Source organism: Ambystoma mexicanum, chromosome 1q (assembly GCF_040938575.1).
Source record: "Ambystoma mexicanum isolate Mex_15411 chromosome 1q, UKY_AmexF1_1, whole genome shotgun sequence".
In the NCBI taxonomy this organism is placed as follows: Eukaryota; Metazoa; Chordata; class Amphibia; order Caudata; family Ambystomatidae; genus Ambystoma; species Ambystoma mexicanum.
In genome coordinates, this window is record NC_090922.1 from 663586067 (window position 1) to 663605944 (window position 19878).

Here is a 19878-nt window from a genome sequence, read left to right on the forward strand (position 1 = left end):
TTAGCAGCACATAAGCCAAGACCCAGGTGCAAGTAGAGATATGAAGCTGCCCTACCACCCAATTAGCCCAACAGCTCTCCTCACCCAGGTCTTCTGCCATGAAATTCTCTTTGTACTTGGCCTTACAGAGTATTCTTGTTCTCAGAAAGCAACAGGAGTGAGGGAACTCGCTTTTGTGTCTGGAACTCCAAGTTCAAGTCCTATTTTCAGCCTCGACTCATGTGATAGGAGACCACAATTCTGTTCATTCTGCAATCTTTTAAATGTTTGAATTAAGACTTGGCATCCTTTGTGTTCTTTTGTGCACCTTAATGTGAGAAGATTCATCCACCGCACACATGTTCCCTTCAGCATAGATAGCTGATCTCGATTTCTCAGATCTTGACTTCAGACCAAACAGCCTCCCGACGAAGCCCCAACAACCTGTTATTCTACTGCGACACAGCCTTTCATTCTCTCCATGGTTCTCTTGGCTTACTTATTTCATGATACCAATGTCCAGCTTCTGTACAATGGCGGCTCCACCCACATTCTATTTACTACTTGTAGCTAGCCTATACGATAACTTGATATATCTTGCATTTCAGCATCTGTACATTCATTATACTTCTAATTTCTGCCGCACTTGTTAATGTTTAATCTTCTTCTTTTACACTTTTAAGGTTCACTTAATTCCTTACTCCATCATTTCTCCTCTAGGATCCATACATCGTCTTCATTCAGTATTTCCGGATTTAGTGCACACTTTCCTATGACGTCATCAGTTCATTTTCTTAGCTCTTTCTCATATTCCTTCAGCAATCTCCTCCTTCATGCCGTCATCAACTCGAGGTTACATTCAATATGGTTGTCTTAATGGATATCTTCTTCCAAATACTTGCTGTGGTATTGGTGCAGTAGCTGAAGTTAGGCAGGGCACAGTCTCATGTCTCACATACAGGGGAGGACGGTGCGTAGGATCTCCTGCAGATGTGTATGTCTGGTCCTCTACAGGAACATTATTTGGAACAATGAGCACATCTCTTTAGTATAGAGCAAACATAAGGTTTTATCTTTTATATGCCATTTATGTAAGGTGGTTAGGAATCTGTGGCAGCTAGGTACATGCAGTAAATGTTTAGCCACTCTTTACCCCAGTTTCCTCACATAGGCCTATGTCCAGCCCTCTTTGGATTTGTCCCCAAATATTTTTCAACCTAAGTTTTGGATTCCTTCAGATAACTTTGTTCAACTTGGAAACAGTGGTGTGGGGAAGGCCTCTCTTTATGGCAATCATTGTATCTATTCATTACATCTCTCCTAGCTTTCCCTCTTCACTCAGTTCATTCAACTACCCTCAGGAATGCACCTGCCTGGTTGGCAGAGATAATCAGCATGTATCCAAACAAAAACAAAATGACTTGAGGTGGCATGATGCTGATCGAATAGATGAAATATTTAACTGAAATATGTGATACATTTTTTAATCTAGTCATTCCATGACTTTGGCTGGACATTTATGTTTATGTTTATATACCTGTTATCCTTATCACAAAACTGACAGGACTCCAATTCTAAACACATGCTCGACTTTGCCAAGAACTCCAATTCACAAAGGAAAGCATGGGAAATAAGCAACACGCACAAAGACATTTTAGTAAAAGACAGTGGATAGAGTGGTTATATCAATATACAGTATGGCTGGCTCATCTACACAGGGGGGTAAAGCCTTCAGAATACTTGGGAAGACTAATCATCAGTCTCTTATGGGGAATATCACATCTCTTTGGCTACCTCCTAAAAAAGCCCCATGTTTGGATCAGTCAGGAGGGCACCTGGGCTTCCACTCCGAAAGATTATACTCAATCAAGCAACACTTTCACATATCTACTTAGTCAACTAATCTCCTTATTCCTTACATTAAATTGTGCATTGTTAGATCTATGCAGTAGTATATAATATGGTACTAATAGAAATGCATTCCATTGTCACAGCTTCTTTTGGTTATTGTGAAAATATAATACCCCATTGATACCTTACATGTTTACTTAAGTCTCTTCAGACTAGCTCCTTCAACTTGTCATGCTCACTTGTGTAGCTGTTACTCTTGCCAGTCTTCTAACCTATCAACGTTCACCAATTTCTCTCGCAGCTCACATGAGTCGGCATATGCACTCCTCAGGTCTACTTTACAGTAAAAGCCTTGTTAACTGGCACCTTGTTATCGTGAACACAATATGAAGTGGCTCCTCCATCCAGTAATAGTAACTGTTCTAGTTAAGGAAATGCCAGACAAAAATATGTTGTGCTGGAAAACAGAGCAAACAGGCCCAGGAATTTTCTTGTCCATCTCTGCATCTCTCTATCTCTTCTCTCGTATCAATCTTGTACGGCTTCCTCTTTCGTGCCCTCTATTGTGCTCTCTGTTTTATCTTCTCTAAATGCCACTCTATCTCCTATCCTATCCCTCTCACTAAGTCTGGAAGGAAGACGTTCAAGAGGGACATCCTGGTTGCCAACCCTGTCGTCCCTATTGCTGATGCCAACATCAGTGCTTCCTCCAGACACTCTCACCGACATCCTCTTTGTCGTTCCCTCACTGGACCTATGGACCCCTCATATGGTTTCAGCTCTCTCTCCGATCTCCTTCTCTCCCATTAATGGTGGTACTCGGTGGATGGTCATCTTGTCCGTCATCCATTCCTCCAAGACCATCATTAATGTCTACTTGAATGGCACCGTTTTGGTCCAGGGTCCTCAGCCCAATCTCCTCCTTTTTGATAGGTGTCTCCAGCGTCTTATCAACTTCTTTTCTTCTCATGCTACTCCTACTAGCACATCTCTGGCCCCTCTGTCACCTCCTTCCTCCGCCTCCTATCTGGCTACCTTTCCACCATCTGCTATCACCTCTGCCCTTTCTCAGGTACCTCTTCCATTTCTTACGGGTCGGACCTCAAGCCTGTACCCCGTACTGGAATTCTTTCAAATGTGGCAACCTGATCCACGTTGCCACTCTCAACTGGATGTCTTCGCTCTCACCACTGAGACATGGTTCATGGCCACCTCTGTCATGAGTTGTGGCACTCTCCTCCCAGATAGCTACACAATCCCCTCTTTGCCCAGAACTAACTGGCCCTGAGGAGGAGGAGCTCTTGTCTTTACAGAGTGGGTCCCTTCCTCTGCTATTCCTACTCCTGTAGGCCTACTCCTTCTTTGAATGCCTGGTCTGCAGACTCTCCTGGCCTCTCTATGACTGTGGCTACCATCTATAGGCCATATGGGCAGGCTGACCTCTTCCTCTCAGAGCGGGCTGACCTCTCCACATCTCTCCTTGCCTCTACCTCTCAACTTCTCCTCCTCTGAGACCTCAACATCCACATGCATCCTTCTGTTCCCTCCACGGGTCTCTTCTGCAACCTCTTTGACTCTCTCTCTCTCCATTCTACCCTCTGGTCTAACACATACTGCCGGACACACCTTGGATGCTAACCCTCTCACTACTCCTCCCTCTTGGACTGGGCACTTTCTTCTTTCCTTTCAATTGACACTCTCTGTCGCCCAGGTAAAGCCCACCACAGCACTGCCACCTACCTTCTCAATGAAGGTATTCGGGGACTACAGCTCAGTTAAGATCTGTTTGCCCTGGCACTATATTCATACTATATGGCATTCCAAGGCATTGATCTGTGGTTTCAAAGCCATAGGATCATGTACAATGCCTAGATGTTGTGCCAAGTTTTCGGAGGTAGCTTGCCTCCCAACAGAAGAGGGATTTAAAATACAGCAAATCTTTTCCTTTTTCCATAGAGGATGATTTAGATCTGGTCATTGTTAAACTGTAGAAAAGAATGGCCCCTCCAATCTTGGATAGCCAAAAAACTCTTTATAAATCCTGAAGTTCACCCTCTTTCCCAATAAAAATCACATAGACCCGGGTATTGCCGATGGGTGTTTGGATGCTCATATCATGCCAATCTCACTACGTAAACAGTGCTACCAGATAGATGTTAAAGAGTACAGGGGATAATGGGGATCCCTTAGGAATATCACATGTATCCGATACTGTAGTGAAAGAGCAGGCTCAAATACGAAAGCATTGCATTCGACCGATGTAGAGAAAGGAAAACCAATGCAATGTTGGTTCCAAAGTGTGGGGCATATACTAGATGGAATGAAACATAACATTGTGGTCCACTATGTCGTATGCTGCAGAGATGCCCAACTTCAGTGAATCTATCAAATTTAAGAGTTTCATACATCTATATATAAAACGTTTTGCACAACCGCTGCTAACCATGGACCCAAGGGAGGTCATTTTCTAAAATCTTGTAAATTGCACAGAAGGGAACTGTTACGTTTGCACTTACGTCCAAAGAAAGCACACTGAAGCGCTAAAAGAATCCATAAAAACATTGTAGTGCAAATTGTATAAATGGCGCCTCCCATTTACACTTGGCAGGCAGCACTAACAATTGATTCCTATGGAATCCACCTGCTATTAGCCTATGTAGAAAGCAGGCGAATTCCATAGGAATTGTATGCATTAGGACCAGCATCAAATCCAGATGCTGGTGGCAATACAGGAGGATGTGTATTGCAGAACGGGTGGGGGTGGAGAAATGGTAATTTTGCTATGTGCCACTGCCCCACCATACAAATTAATGAATATAGAGTACAACATCCAAAACATCTGTAAATGTTTTATGCATGTGTCACAATTTATTATGCATATGTCACGATTTATTACACGGCACACGTAGGCCAGGATCTCCTTTCCCTACAATGAGTGTGGTGCACAATAAAAACTCTTTGATTTTTTATACTAGTGATCCTTTTGAGAAGGCCTCCAACCCATCTCACACCCACCCTCCTCAAACACCCCATGTCACAATGGACTAGGAACCAGGCCGGTGTGTATCAATAAGATATTTATTAATTTATTATTTAATGTCACATTAGAACCAACAAATTACAACAGCCACCAATGGTGTGGCAACACAAAGACAAATATCTGTTTTGGTCCAGCATCACACTGAGTTAACTCAAAATGTACAGTACAAGAATTTACGTTTACTTCTTTCACCACTACCATCAGAGAACAGTTCAAAACACACCAAGAAAAAGAATGCAAACAAACAGGAAAGTGCATGCGCACAAAATGACGCTTGAGTCCCAGCAACCCTCGCCCCGCCAAACATCCACTAGGCTTGTCAGTTTTGGATGGAAGGCAGTGACAAGGAGTAGGAACACAAGGGAAAATCAATTCACAGAAACAATATGGGGAGCAAGCAAAGAATGGGAAAAAATTGTTTTCAGAGCACAATGGAAGAATGGGGTTTTTATTTATTTGTCACAACTGTTATGGAAAAGAATAGAACTTAGAAAGGCAGGCAGGGCTTTCAGAGAATACTAGTCAAGACACAAGGGGAAATTCGGTTTTAGAATATTCAACGCCTGGGCAATGTGAAAGAAAATGCTAATGGAAATTCGTTTTGACCTCACAATGGGGAAAGAGTAACAGAATGGGAAAATCGTTTTTTGGGATGTTGAGCGCCATTTGAATGGGAAATAAAATGCAAATGGAATTTGTTTTTTCACTGATGCTTAAAATGACAGATAAGCTATGGGAAAGGGGGTAGCTCACAAGAGGAAAATTGAGTTTTGGTTAGGATGACAGATTCAATGGGACAATACAGTTGCAGATGGAAATTCGTTTAGCAGGGCACAATTTAAACACAGGGACAAATTTGATTCTCACATTACACTGGGATTAATCCTTTTGAGCAACACTTTATGCCTATAGCAATTCACCATACACTGGGAAAAGATGGTGGATTTCAAATGCCAACAATACAAATCCGGTGAAATAAATGGGGAAATTAATTGATTTGCTGGGAAAAAAACACTAAGGATTTACAAAGGCAAATGGGGATTCTGCAATGGGGCAATGACTGAAATACAGGCAAATGGGGATTTTGAAAAGGGGAATTATCTAATGCAATGCTATAAGAATACCGGGCCTATGAACTCTATGGTTTTTGGGGTTTATTTCTACTTACAGGAGAGGTCTGGACTGGACATCGGGGAGCGTCAGAGCACCACTGCTGGGAGAAGCCAATGGGGCCAGTCAAGGATTTCCTCTTCCCTCCAAGGGGTCCCAAGTCAGTTACTAGTTCTCCTGGCTCCTGTGCAAGATTAGGCATCACTGCTAGTGCTGGGATGTTTCTCCAGATTTCGGCCGCAGCTCAGGGGTTAGTGGACAGTCATGATTGGAGGCAGTGTTACTTAGGTATAGGGCAAATGACATCACTAATGTGTCAAAGTTCCTGCAGAAGGGATTGGTCCTGTGTCAGTGGTCCACTCCCATCTGTGTGCTGATAGGTCCAGAAAATGTGGGAGTGCTTTTGAACACCAGGGGAGGAGACCACTCCATCACCTTACTTTGACAGGGGGTCTTTGTCTTGTTCAGGGACATATACATCTCACTTCATGACAAGTGCCCTTAATATCCATATTTTGACACACATGAAGGCATTTCTGAAACCTATATTCTACTGTGAGTCAAATGACACTACTCAGGAAGTTGTATGTTATTCCTGTGCAGAGCTATAGTATTTCTTAATTTACTCCAGAATTATAACAGTAACAATGTGTCCCTTGGTGGGCGGCATATGAATCATAATTTTACATGTTTTATCACATTTTTGCACCCCTGTCACCTTTGACAAATAACTTAATAATAAAATAAAACAAACAAACAAACAAACAAACTTCAGTTGTGTTTACCTTACAAATGTCGTTTTGGGATGCCCAGAAGGGTTTAATTGACACCTTTCCAGAAAGCCTACAACAAACCTTGTGGGATAAATATTCTTAATATTACACAATAACAACCATTTCTCTCATTTTATACAATGGACAGTCAAACCCACTCATTGGCCCTGGCCCCCACCTTCCTGGAGCACATGACACTAGCAGAGGTCTGTGTTTAGATTAGCCTGCACATTGAAAAGTCTCATGACCAGCTAATACATGTTTTTATGGCAGCTTCTGGGGCCTGGGGTCATAAAACTGGAGAGCAGAACTGTCTTTATCTCGTGCACACTGCAAATTGGATCTCTACAAGTATTTAAGTTGTATTTTTAAGGGAAGCACTCATGTTTGAAGTTTACATGCCTCTCTTGGTCTCCAGGACAACCTAAAGGAAATAATTCAGTTTACCTCTGAGGAAATCGTAAGCAGCCCAAAGCCTTTCACACTCAGCTGAAATGGACTTTTAGCTCACATTTTCCCTTTAAATAAGGTCTTTAGAATGCACACAGTTTCTGTATAAATAAGTGTCCCACAAAGTTGTCCCTTACATACAGCTATTAAGGAAGAACTCATGATTACACTTTTAGTGGCTTTGGTGAACATTGTCACTTTAGAGGCAAATTCAAAATGTCATTTTGTTAGTTTCACCCATGAAAGGAACTCCATGTTACTGCAGCTGCTTAAACCCAGCTCAGCATCCCATTATAGATTCTGTGTACTGTTGTGTCATATGTGATGGACAGACACAAAGTTCATATTTTGAAAGTATTTCAGATACTTTGATGAGCATTATTTTAGTTTAGAGGGAAAAACGAATATTCATGAATTTGTTTCTTTCACAGTGAAAATGCTTAATTTTGCTGCGAAGGCTTGAAACACCACCTCAACATTTTCATTTAACATTCTGGGCACTGCTGTTTCTGAGAACGTTACTTCAGTTCTCCCATAGTTTGTCAAACCTTGCCATATGTCTTTCCCTTATGCCAGGCGGTTGCCATTTTTATATATCTTTAGATTTTGAGGCCCAATTTTACTCCTTCTTGCTTTGGTTTGCTATGCCTCATTTTCCTCATTATTTCAGGGCAGTCCTTTTTACTTAGGGACATGTACTCCACTGACTCTAGCCTTTTACTCATGGCACCCAGTAATATTTCACACCACATATCCCACCTCCTAGCTCTTGATGTATATATGCAGAGAGAAGAACTAGGAGAGAGCTGGGTATCAATTTCACGTTGCCTGGGTTCGTCCCAGGACTCTCCTTTAGAGTGTGCCTGCTATTGGGTTTGTTCCGTGGTCCTGATGGAGTGGTGAACTGGTATGCCCCACTCTTTTTGGATCTTTTTCCATTATGTTTTTGGTCCTGGCCTCTCCCGTTCCTGCGGCTCCCCTCTGGCCTGTAGAGGTTAGGAGTTATTTAATCTGCCAAGAAGAAAGAAAAGATTAAGAATTTCATGCAATATTATTTTCCTCGGGTGGGACGTCAACGATAGATTGACAACAAAAGAAGAGACACATACTATATATACATTACAATTTTTTTTCTTACTTTCCGATTCTTCATAATTACTCCAAACTAAGAATAATTGTTCTACTCTTTGTGAATGTATGATTTTCTTTGTCTGGGTTCCAATTCCTTACCTTTACTCTTTGGGTGGTTCCTGGGGTTTACCCTGACTGGGTTCTTCAATCAGTTGGAATTTCTGTCTGGGATGCCTGGGATGATAGCTCATGGATGTGGACCCATTTCTCTTCCGTTTGTTCTCCTTTAGGGATGCAGATCTTATAGGCGGCAGATGAGATTTTAGCTACAATTTCAAAGGCGCCGCGCCAGGAAGGCAGGAACCTCTGCTCTTTGTTCTGGTTCGTTTGAAAATTGTACAAGTAGACCCTGTCTGCAACTTGGTACTCTTTCTTAGTGGTCTTTAAATCATAGTGGGTTTTCATCCCCTCTGCAAAGCATGTTGAAGGTGTTTTCACAAATTCTCAATGTATTCATGGATCGTGGATGCGTTGATCAGGGTCTGCTCTTGAGTTCTGTAGAGTAGACGCTGAGGTGGCACCATTTTTAGTCCAGTCATGAGCTTGAATGGAGACATTTTTGTTGCAGAAGATGGTGTAGATCTGATGGCCATTAGGACAAGGGGTAGTCGGATGTCCCAGTTAGGCCAAGAGTCCACCACAAACTTCAACTCCCACACTTCAACTCCCCCACTCGAGGCAAGCGATAGGCAATGTGGAGTTTTCTCTTTACCCCGAGTATCTCCCACATCTTTGTTATCACCTCACTGGTAAAGTGACTTCCTCGGTCCGACTCAACCCTTTGGGGAAGGCTGAACCGTGAGAAGATGTGATTGATCATTAGGGCAGATGCTGTTTCTGCCTTGCAATTTGGGGCCGGGAGACATTCCACCCACTTGGACTTGGTAAACAAGCATGTCACGGTTAACATGTACTTGGTGAATCACGGGCCTGATGAAATCTACTTGCAATCTGACCAAGGAGTGTCATCCCCCTTTTCTGTAGGGGAGATCTGTGTGTGAGGGAACTTGGCTCAAATTGCGCACACACAAGACACCCCTTCTAACTATTGGTCATTGGCCCTGACCCATATGTGGCTAGTATGCAACCTATCACAAGATTTCCAAAGTTGTATGTAACTCCCTATGCCTGGCTGTGGCTGTGTTATGGGCATGTCTTAACACCGGGCTTCAGAATGAGCCAGGTACCACCCACTGGTCACTTCCAGAGATGGATCTCCGTTCCAACAAACCGTCTTGGATTCGGAACATTTTGGAAAACTTCACCAATACCTGCAGATCCTGTTTCCCGAGGTAATCGGATTTGGGCTAAGGAAAATTAACAGGGTCCTCAAAGTGTTGATAACATTTCCCAATAATCGGAACCCCTTTTTGTGCTGTAATCAAATCGGCATCTGGACTTTACTTACTCCACTGGGCAGTTGAGAGTTCATTTTGGGAAAGTGTTTGGAACCTGGTGACAGCAGCATCCTGGATTTCCCCCAACAGGGACTCAATCTCTATGATATTCCTGTGGATGGCTCTGGTTTTGGCCAACTGGTCTGCCAACTCATTTCCAATTTTCTCTGGTCCCTCTATTCTAGAGTGACCTTTGATCTTTTTCCAGTATATGGTCATTTCATTAGAGGTGACCAGATCATCAATGGCTTGTATTTATTTCCAATGCTTGAGTGGTTTGTTGTTTGCATACAGCATGCCTCGATCTTTCCAATTTATCAGGTGCTCCACAAACCCATTCCTGACATATCTGAATCAGTTATTATGACCAGTTCGAGGAGTTGGTGTTGCAGGGCAGTGAGGATGGCTTGATGTACCATCAGCTTCGGGGACCGATCTTGTACCCAGCAGAGGGCTCCGTGGCATCATTCACCCAGGCATTCCCAACGCCAGCCACCAGTTCCTTTTCCCCCTCGATTTGCAAGATGGTAGGAGCACCCATACACATAAACTGTGGGTATCCCTGGCATGTGTCTTCCTCATATATTTTGTGAGGGGAAGAAAGGTACGCCTCCATATTTTCTTGGGTTTTTAACCTTTCATCCTCGAGACACAGTCATGCAAGTCAGCCAAACCTTGAGCGAGGGGACTCTTTATGTTTTGGCCATATCTGTCCTCCACAGGAAAACCTTGCATGGACAGAATCCAGGAAGTAATTCTAGAATTACTCACATTCTCTGTTCAGATTCGGTCACTTTGGAGATATTGCAAGGGCTGGTGAGGAGTCTCGACAACCATGTGCTCCCCCTGGATGAAAGGCCGGTAATTCTTCAATGCCCACACCATTGCCAGGAGTGCCTTTTCACAAGCATTGAATTTTTCCTCCACTGAGGACAAAGTCTTACTCGCATATAAGATGACTTTGTTGACCTTGTTGTGCGTCTGGTATAATACTGCTGTTAAGCAAGTATTTGAGAACCTTGTCTCCAAGAAGAACTCCTTGTTTTTGATGGGGTAAACCAAACAAGGTGATTGTGAAAGGCTTCTCTTCAGTTGTTTTACTGCCTCGGCTTGCTCTGGACCTCACTCCCACAAGACTCTGGCCTTTAGTAAATGGACCAAGGGTCTTGTGACCTCTGTGTAGTCCTCTATGAACTTACTACTATAATTAGTAAGTCAGAGAAGGCTTCTTAGTTCACGCAGAGTCATAGGGTCTTTTAATTTCAGTAAGGCTTCCACCTTTTTCGCCTGGGGACTGAGACCCTTGGTGGTGATTTCTTGTCCTAGGAAGTTCATGTGGGTCATACACCACTGCGCCTTCTGTAAGTACAGTTTCGCTCCAACTTTCTTCAACTGGGCCAGAACATAGCGTATTTCAGCTATGTGTTCGTCCACAGTTGAGCTTTTGATTAGAACATCATCTACATATGCCAGGTTTCCCCTTTTGCCCAAATCAAGAATGGCCTTATGCAGAAAGATGTTACATTTGTTGCCATAGTTTATGTATCCAAAGGGGGTTCAGGTCCAAGTGTATTGCTGCCCCCCAAAGTAAAGGCAAGCTTGTACTGGTCTTCCCTACTCACGGGTACTGTCCAGTAACCATTGGTCAGGTCAATGGTGGCATACATCTTTAACCCTTGGATCTGGGCCAGTCCCTGATCGATGTAGGGAAGGGGCCATCTCGAGATGTGGACCCATTTGTTTAACTCCCTAAGGTCTGCGCAAAGTCTCCATTGGCCATTGGGTTTAGTATCCCCAGTACCAGGTTATTAAAGGTACTGTGGAATGGACGAATTATCTCACAGGATTCACAGTTCTTTATAATCTCTGTGAGTGACTCCATAGACGCGAGGGGCAACCAGCATTGCTTTGGAAATACTGGAGCCATCCCAGGGTCCATTGGTATGGAGGTGGAATGTATCAAGGTGCGACCACAGTTGTACAAGTCCACGGCAAAGATCTCTTTAAAATCCCAAAACACTTGTTTCAGCTTCTGCTTTTGCTCCTTGGTCTCACAGGCATCAGCAAGGTTGATTTGTTCCTCAACCATCTGTCTGAAGCCTGGAAATACCTCAGGTTTTGCAATTTCCACTGTATCCTCTAGTTTAGTGGAGAGATCTCTTGTTATGGTGTTGGCCTGGACAGGAGGTTTCGAGGATTGGAGGCAGTCACTGTTGACTTGAAATACCACCTCATCCTTCCTGATGTCACAGGTTATGTCTTCCCCACCATATGGGCAGGAAGAGTAGACCAAGAAATTCACCCTTTGCAGGGTGAAAATCTTTTCCGGAGGTATACCGTTGTCACAAAGGAGACAGTTATTTGGAATTTGTCCCATGATCTCATTCCCTTAGTCAATGGAAACATGTTGGGGATCATCTGCCATTCCAATAAAGGGGTCTGCGCCCAAAGTGATACTTCTAGGGTGCCTGTTATCCACCAATATTCAAATAGTGTCATGTTCTAGGTCAATAAGTGGTGTCAGGTTCAAATACAAACCCTGTTGTTGGAGGTATTAATTCAAATTGATTTAAGAGTCCTGTTTTTATTAGTTTCTGTCCTCGCTTAATTTTTAGGGGAATGGTGAATATTCGTATCAGTTATTAGATGGTGACCTCTTCTCCAGTTTGAACTTCAACTGTATACGGCAGCAATTGGGCTGACCAAAATACTTTCTCAGGATTGTCAAAGCCCATGGCGTTACCCGCAAATCAGAACCATACTTTGTAATTAATTATGACTACATTTATTGTGAATCGATTGAGAATGTCACTGCCTAAGAAAAATGCAGAGAAGACATCTCTCACAATGCAGCAATTATGATCTATGCTTTTGTCGCTAATGGACATTTTTATGAGTAGTTACAACTGTTCACCCTTTTTCCGGATATCAGCCAAACTCTGAGCTGGTTTTTTGTTATCTTTTGTCATGGGATATGGGTTTTCTTCAGATTATTGATCGCTATTAAATTTCAGGGTATTTCCTTCCAATGTGGAATGCCACTTGAATCTCGGAGGAAGGGTTGCCCTTTCATACCCTAACTGTTTGGGGTTCCTCAAGGCCTGATTAAATCTAGCTATTTCCTTCTCCAATCTCTCTGATTTCTCTTTCTCAGCCCCTATCTCTTGATGGTATATAGGAGGCCTGAGCTTTGCGCTCTGCTACCAGTGTTTGAGTATCTTCTATGTCCTTGCTTTGTGCCACTACTTGACCACTGTGCCTCTTGTTCTATTCACAAACGGCCTCATTTTCCCTCTGTGCGGCCAGTACTATCTGGGTATAATCAGACCTCTTCTTTTGCAGGTGCCTAATCTCCTCACTTTGTGCACTTTTGGTCTGTGTTGTCTGCCCTAGATCCAATTCTAATCCTCTCAAATGTCCCATTATTTTTTTATTTTCTACCCTCATGTTAATCAGTTCCTGAAAATATGACTCGCTTTTCTCCAGGTTTGTCTTTAACTGGGGCACACTTCCTGGCATAGGGCATTTTTTTCCTGACATAATGTGCTATTCTGTTCACTGAGGTGATCTCTCTGCCATATCATAGCGCTCAAATTCTGGCGCTCCGGATCGAATTCCGCCTGGGAATGGACCTCCCTTATGGCCAACCGGCTATTCTCCTCTTTGAATTTCTTAATCTGATTTTGAAAGGCACAGATGCCCTCTAAGCAGGGTCTATTGTGCACCACTTGTTAACTCAATTTTAGTAGGATCTATCTCAGGTTCTCAACACCTTCTTGACATTCCTCTCTTAGTGCAGACAATTGGGATAGATTCATATTCTGCTGTGCAGCCAACTCATCCTTTAACTTCTGGGGGAAGGAGAGGAAAGGGAGAATACCTCTGAGAAGTACATATATGCTGTGAGAAGGGCAATTTTAATTTGCTCATCTCTAGTGGTCTGCGTAATATAAAAATGTGTCAGGGCTTGATGTAACAGGCCATTATCCTGCTAGACATCCATATTTATAGAGGTAAACTCTCACATCATTCTATATTGCCAGGCTTCATGCTCTTGCTCTGACCATTCACCTTTATTATACAATTTGGATAGAAGGTGCTTCCGACCCATGTTCATTTCTAAAGTGCTCATTATGAAATGTGTTCTGCATCTGTTGGGTTCTCTATGCAAGGGCAAAATCTCAACCCTGCTTCTGCTTAGTTTGTATTCACAATATTTTATTTACACACACAGCCCTGAAACCCAGGGTAAATGTTTGGATGGCTCCTTCACAATGCAACCCTGCTTTCTACGCACTAAATATCAAAAACTTCAATGACTAGTCTGCTCTTTTGCACTTTCACGAGTGAAAGCACTTTTCACAATCCCGGACGATCCCCCAATTTGTCACGATTTATTACATGGCACATGCAGGCCAGTGATCTCCTTCCCCAACAATGAGTGTGGCGAACAATAAAAACTCTTTGATTTTTTTTATACTATGGTTAATTTTGAGAAGGCCTACAACCCTTCTCGCACCCAACCTTCACAAACACCCTGTGTCACAATGGGCTAGGAACCAGGCCATTGTGTATCAATGAGAGATTTATTAATTTATTATTAAATGTCAAATTAGAACCAACAAATTACAACAGCCATCAATGGTTTGGCAACACAAAGAAAAATATCTGTTTTGGTCAACCAGCACACACTGAGATAACTCAAAATATATATTACAAGAATTTACTTTTACTTCTTTCACCACTACAATCAGAGAACAGTTCAAAACACACCAAGAAAATGAATGCAAACAAACATGAAAGTGCATGCGCAAAAAATGATTATCAAGTCCCAGCAACCCTCACCCCCCCACCACCAAACATCGACTAGGCTTGTCAGTTTTGGATGGAAGGCAGTGGCAAGGAGTGGGAACACAAGGGAATAATCAGATTTTGGATATAGTGCGCAGAAACAATATGGAGAGCAAGCAAAGAATGGGAAAATCAATTTTTAGAGCACAATGGAAGAATGGGGTTTTTAATTATTTGTCACAACTGCTATGGAAAAGAATAGAAAGACAGGGCATTTGTTTTGCTAAACTTAGAAAGACAGGCAGGGCTTTTAGATAATACTAGTCAGCACACAAGGGGAAAATCGGTTTTAGGATATGCAACGCCTGGGCAATGTGAAAGAAAATGCAAATGGAAACTCGTTTTGACCTCACAATGGGGAAAGAGGAACAGAATGGGAAATCAGTTTTTGGGATGTTGAGCCCAATTTCAATGGGAAAGAAAATGCAAATATAATTCATTTTTTACTGATACTTAAAAGGACAGGAAAGCTCTGGGAAAGAGCATTGCTCACAAGAGGAATGTCGGATTTTGGTTAGGATGACAGATGTAATGGGAAAACATAGTTGCAGGTGGAAATTCGTTTACCAGGTCACAATTTAAACACATGTACACATTTGTTTCTCAGATCAAACTGGGATTAATCCTTTTAAGCAACACTTTATAAATATACCAATTCACAATACACTGGGATAAGATAGTTCCAACAATACAATCCTGTGAAATAAAAGGGAAAATTAATTCATTTGCTTAGACAAATACACTAAGGATTTACACAGGCAAATGGGGATTCTTCAATGAGGCAATGACTGAAATACAGGCAAATGGGGATTTGGAAAAGGGGATTTTGGTTAGGATGACAGATGTAATGGGAAAACATAGTTGCAGGTGGAAATTCGTTTACCAGGGCACAATTTAAACACATGTACACATTTGTTTCTCAGATCAAACTGGGATTAATCCTTTTAAGCAACACTTTATAACTATACCAATTCACAATACACTGGGATAAGATAGTTCCAACAATACAATCCTGTGAAATAAAAGGGAAAATTAATTCATTTGCTTAGACAAATACACTAAGGATTTACACAGGCAAATGGGGATTCTTCAATGAGGCAATGACTGAAATACAGGCAAATGGGGATTTGGAAAGGGAAATTATCTAATGCAATGCTATAAGAATACTGGGCCCACACACTCTATGGTTTTTGGGGTTTAGTTCTACTTGCATGAGAGGTCTGAACTGGACATCAGGGATCGTCAGAGCACCACTGCTGGGACAACCAATGGGGTCAGTCAAGGATTTCCTCTTTCCTCCAAGGGGTCCCAAATCAGCTTCTAGGTCTCCTGGCTCCTCTGCAAGATTCGGCCGCACTGCTAGTGCTGGGATGTTCCTCCAGATTTTGGCCTCAGCTCAGCTCAGGGGTTAGTGGAACGTCCTGATCTGAGGCAGGATTACTTAGTTATAGGGCAAATGACATCACTAAATGTGTCATAGTTCCTGCAGAAGGGATTGGTTCTGTGTCACTAGTCCACTCCCATCTGTGTGCTGATAGGTCCAGAAAATGTGGGATTGCTTTGGGACTCCAGGGGAGGAGGCCACTCCATCATCTCACGTTGACAGGGGGCTTGGCCTGGTTCAGGACATAGAAATCTCACTGCATGTGTCAGATCCTCACTCCTCTTGACAGGCGCAGAGGCAGCACAAACTCCTCCCTCCCCATTGGGTCTTGGCACCTGGGAAATGAACACCGCAGGCCACTGCAACACTCTGGGGAAAGAGGGTTAGGGTTCGTTGATGGATGGGTAGAGGGAGTTCGGGATCACCGGAAAGAGGTTTAGGGAATCACAATGGATGGGAAAGGGGGTTTTAGGGAAACATGCTCCTCGGCTCCAATGCTCCTCTTGCTGACGGTTGTTGGCATTGACCTTGCTCACACACACTTTCACACTACCATCACTCTCACAGAAATTCTCCTTGGAGGCCTTTGTATTGGAGCCTCTAACCAACTTACACCTAGATCAGTGTTCTCTAGTGCTGGCTTGGTTTCACACTGCCGTCTCAAACATAAATATGCAGATTACATGTTCCCCACCTCACCCTGTGCTACAGTAACAACAAACATATACATGCACACGAGGTGCTGAAGCACTTAGCTCAGTGTTCTGTGGGATCCTAGGTCCTTTGGCCTTTTCGTGTTGATGGGCGTGATATGTCTCACCAATCCGTTCGAACAATGAGCTGAAAATAGCACAACAAAGTCAGTGCACGTGAGTGCGAAATTGCCGTTCCAAAGGAACGTTCCCTAAAGGGTTAAAGATTCGTTAAAGGTGCGGTTGCTTCACCGCCAAGCTAACTCCAACTCGGGGTTAGTATCATGCTCTGCATGCAAACATGTGTAACTCGTCTTTTCGTGCTTCCGAAAATATCAACAGAATAATTTCCTCAGCGCGTAATGTGTTTCCCTCCCACGGGATAAATCAGCTGTTTATGAAAGAGTCGTGTACTTAGCTTTTTCGTGTACGCGGGGCTGGGGGTTGAGCTGGCGGGCGGTGCCCCGCGTAGGCGTGCCTGCAGGAGCTCGAGGCGAACACGTCCTCTCTCGCCGATGGCCAGGATTGCGAGCGTTGCTTTCAGGGCGCGGCTCGCGCATGCGCAGTAGCGCGCGTGTGTTCCTTTTCCTTCCAGCAGGCCCGTGATGCGCACAGCCTGCTGGGTAATGTAGTCTCTTGGCGGTTCTCCTTCCTTGGGCCTTTACTCTGCAAAAGGGAAGGAGAACATGCCTGTGCAAGGTGGCTGGACTTCCCATGGCCCTCCCAACACCCCCAACAAGCCCCAAAACACTGCCAATCGTCCCAGCCCTGACAGCATGACAAGTACCCTTAATCTCCATATTTTGACACATATCAAGGCATTTTTTAAACCTATATTTTACTACGAGTCAAATGACACTACTCAGGAGTTTGTATGTCATTCCTGTGCAGAGATATTGGGCATCATTACGAATCAGGCGTTAAGGGGTTAACGGCGCCGTAAACGGCGCCGACCCTTAACACCTGATTCCGAGGTCCCTTTGCGCCATGGTGAGTTTAACGCCTGCTTTTTGCAGGCGTTAAAATCTATGGCGCTAAGGGACCATGGTGCTAATTACGCCGCCGTAATTTACGGTGGTGTAATTAGCGCCTTCCCCACTCCCATTATGCCCTATGGGGCAAAAATGGGAATGGGGAACGGTAAAATGGGAAATGGGGATTTACCGCCCCACTCACCTTGGAATGGAGCGGTAAATCCGCCATCCACCATGGTGTAAACATAGTTTACACCATGGTGGTAAAGGTACGACCCAGGCGCTAACTTACCGCCTGGGTCGTAATGAGGCCCATTGTTTTTCTTCATTTACTCCAGAATGATATCAGTGAAAAATGTGTCCCTTGGTGGGCGGCATATACATCATATTTTACATGTTTTATCAAATGTCTGCATCACTGGTACACACAATACGGCCCCTGTCACCTTTTCTGAATAACTTTAGTTGTGTGTACCTTACAGAAATTGTGTTGGGATGCCCAGAAGAGTTTAATTAACACCTTTCCAGAAAGCCTACAATGCATTTTGTGGGATAAATATTGTCAATTGTACACAAAAAAAAACATTTCTCTCATTTTACACAATGGACAGTCAAACCCACTCATTAGCCCTAGCCCCCACCTTCCGGGAGCACATGACACGAGCAGAGGTCTATGTTTAGATTAGCCTGCACATTCCAAAGGCTAATGACCAGCTAATGCATGTTTTTATTGCAGCTTGTGGGGCCTGGGGTCTTAATAGTGGAAAACCGAACTGTCTTTATCTCGTTCACACCACAAATTTGATCTCTACAAGTACTTAAGTTGTAATTTTAAGGGAAGCACTCATGTTTGAAGTTTACTTGGTCTCCAGGACAACCTAAAGGAAAGAATTCCATTTCACATCTGTGGAAATTGTAAGCAGCCCAAAGCCTTTCACACTCAGCTGAAATTGCCTTTTAGTTCACATTATGCCTTTAAATGAGCTCTTTAGAATGCACACTGTTTCCGTATAAATAAGTGTCCCATAAAGCTGTCCCTTACATACAGCTATTAAGGAAGACCTCATAATTACACTTTTAGTGGCTTTGGTGAACATTGTCACTTTAGAGGCAAAATCGAAACATCATTTTGTTAGGTTCACCCATGAATGGAACTCCATGTTACTGCTCCCATTATAGATTTAGTGATGGGACCATGATAGACAGAAACCAAGTTCATATTTTGAAAGTCTTGCAGATACTTTGATGAGCAATATTTTAGTTTAAAGAGAAAAACAAATATTCAGGGATGTGTTTCTTTCACAGTGAAAATGTTTCATTTTGCTGCAAAGACTTGAAACACCATCTCAACATTTTCATTTAATATTCTGGGCACTGCTGTTTCTGAAAATGTTACTTCAGTTCTCCCATAGTTTGTAAACCTGCCATATGTCTTTCCCTTATGCCAGGCAGTTGGCATTTTTACATATCTTTAGATTTTGAGGCCCAATCTTACTCCTTCTTGCTTTGATTTCCTAGGCCTTGTTTTCCGCATTATTTCAGGGCAGGGGTCTTTACTTAGGGGCATGTCCCCCACTGACTCTGGCCTTTTACTTATGGCATCCAGGTCTATTTCACTTCACACATGTTTTGTACACAGTATTTCTGCATTCTGCCATAATGCAAATCACCTCATAGTGTTGTTAAAATACTATTGTTTTTACATTTCATGACACTTTACATTTGTAGCTGTGACGGGACACAAACCCATGCCCACTCCCTTGCTCCCTGCCACTTTATGTCCCTTAAATGCAGGGGTTGAATACCTAGGGTGACCAGATTTTAAAAAGTAAAAAACCGGGAGTGGACAGCTAACAAAAAGTAGGACTAACTCTTGAAAGTGGCTGTAAAGGCACTACACTTCAGAAGCCTTTGGAGAGAAAGGGGTTTAAGTGTTACTTTTCAAATAAACACATATTATAATTAATGCATCACTAACGCTTCACAAACTAACACTATCTTAAGTTGTAAAATGCAGCATTTCTTCTTGAACGGAAACATAACTTGACAAAGGAGGACAGAGCTCCCAATTCTGGGACAGTCCTAGCAAAACCAGGACGTCTGGTCACCCTGTGGATATCTCATGAGAAGTTGGGCTCATATGGAGTGGCAAAAAGCAGCCTATTGGCTTCATTGACGATACGTAGGCCGATTTTACTGAATTTTAAAATAACAGATGCTCTTTTCAAAAAGCTGTAAAATATATT

The 19878-nt window shown here is 43.0% G+C and overlaps 1 protein-coding gene across 1 annotated transcript in view; it reads left to right on the plus strand.

Annotated features, from left to right (window-relative positions):
• Window positions 1-19878, plus strand: part of LOC138534979 (dimethylaniline monooxygenase [N-oxide-forming] 2-like) — a 564743-nt gene that overhangs the window by 28540 nt on the left and 516325 nt on the right. The window lies entirely within an intron of this gene.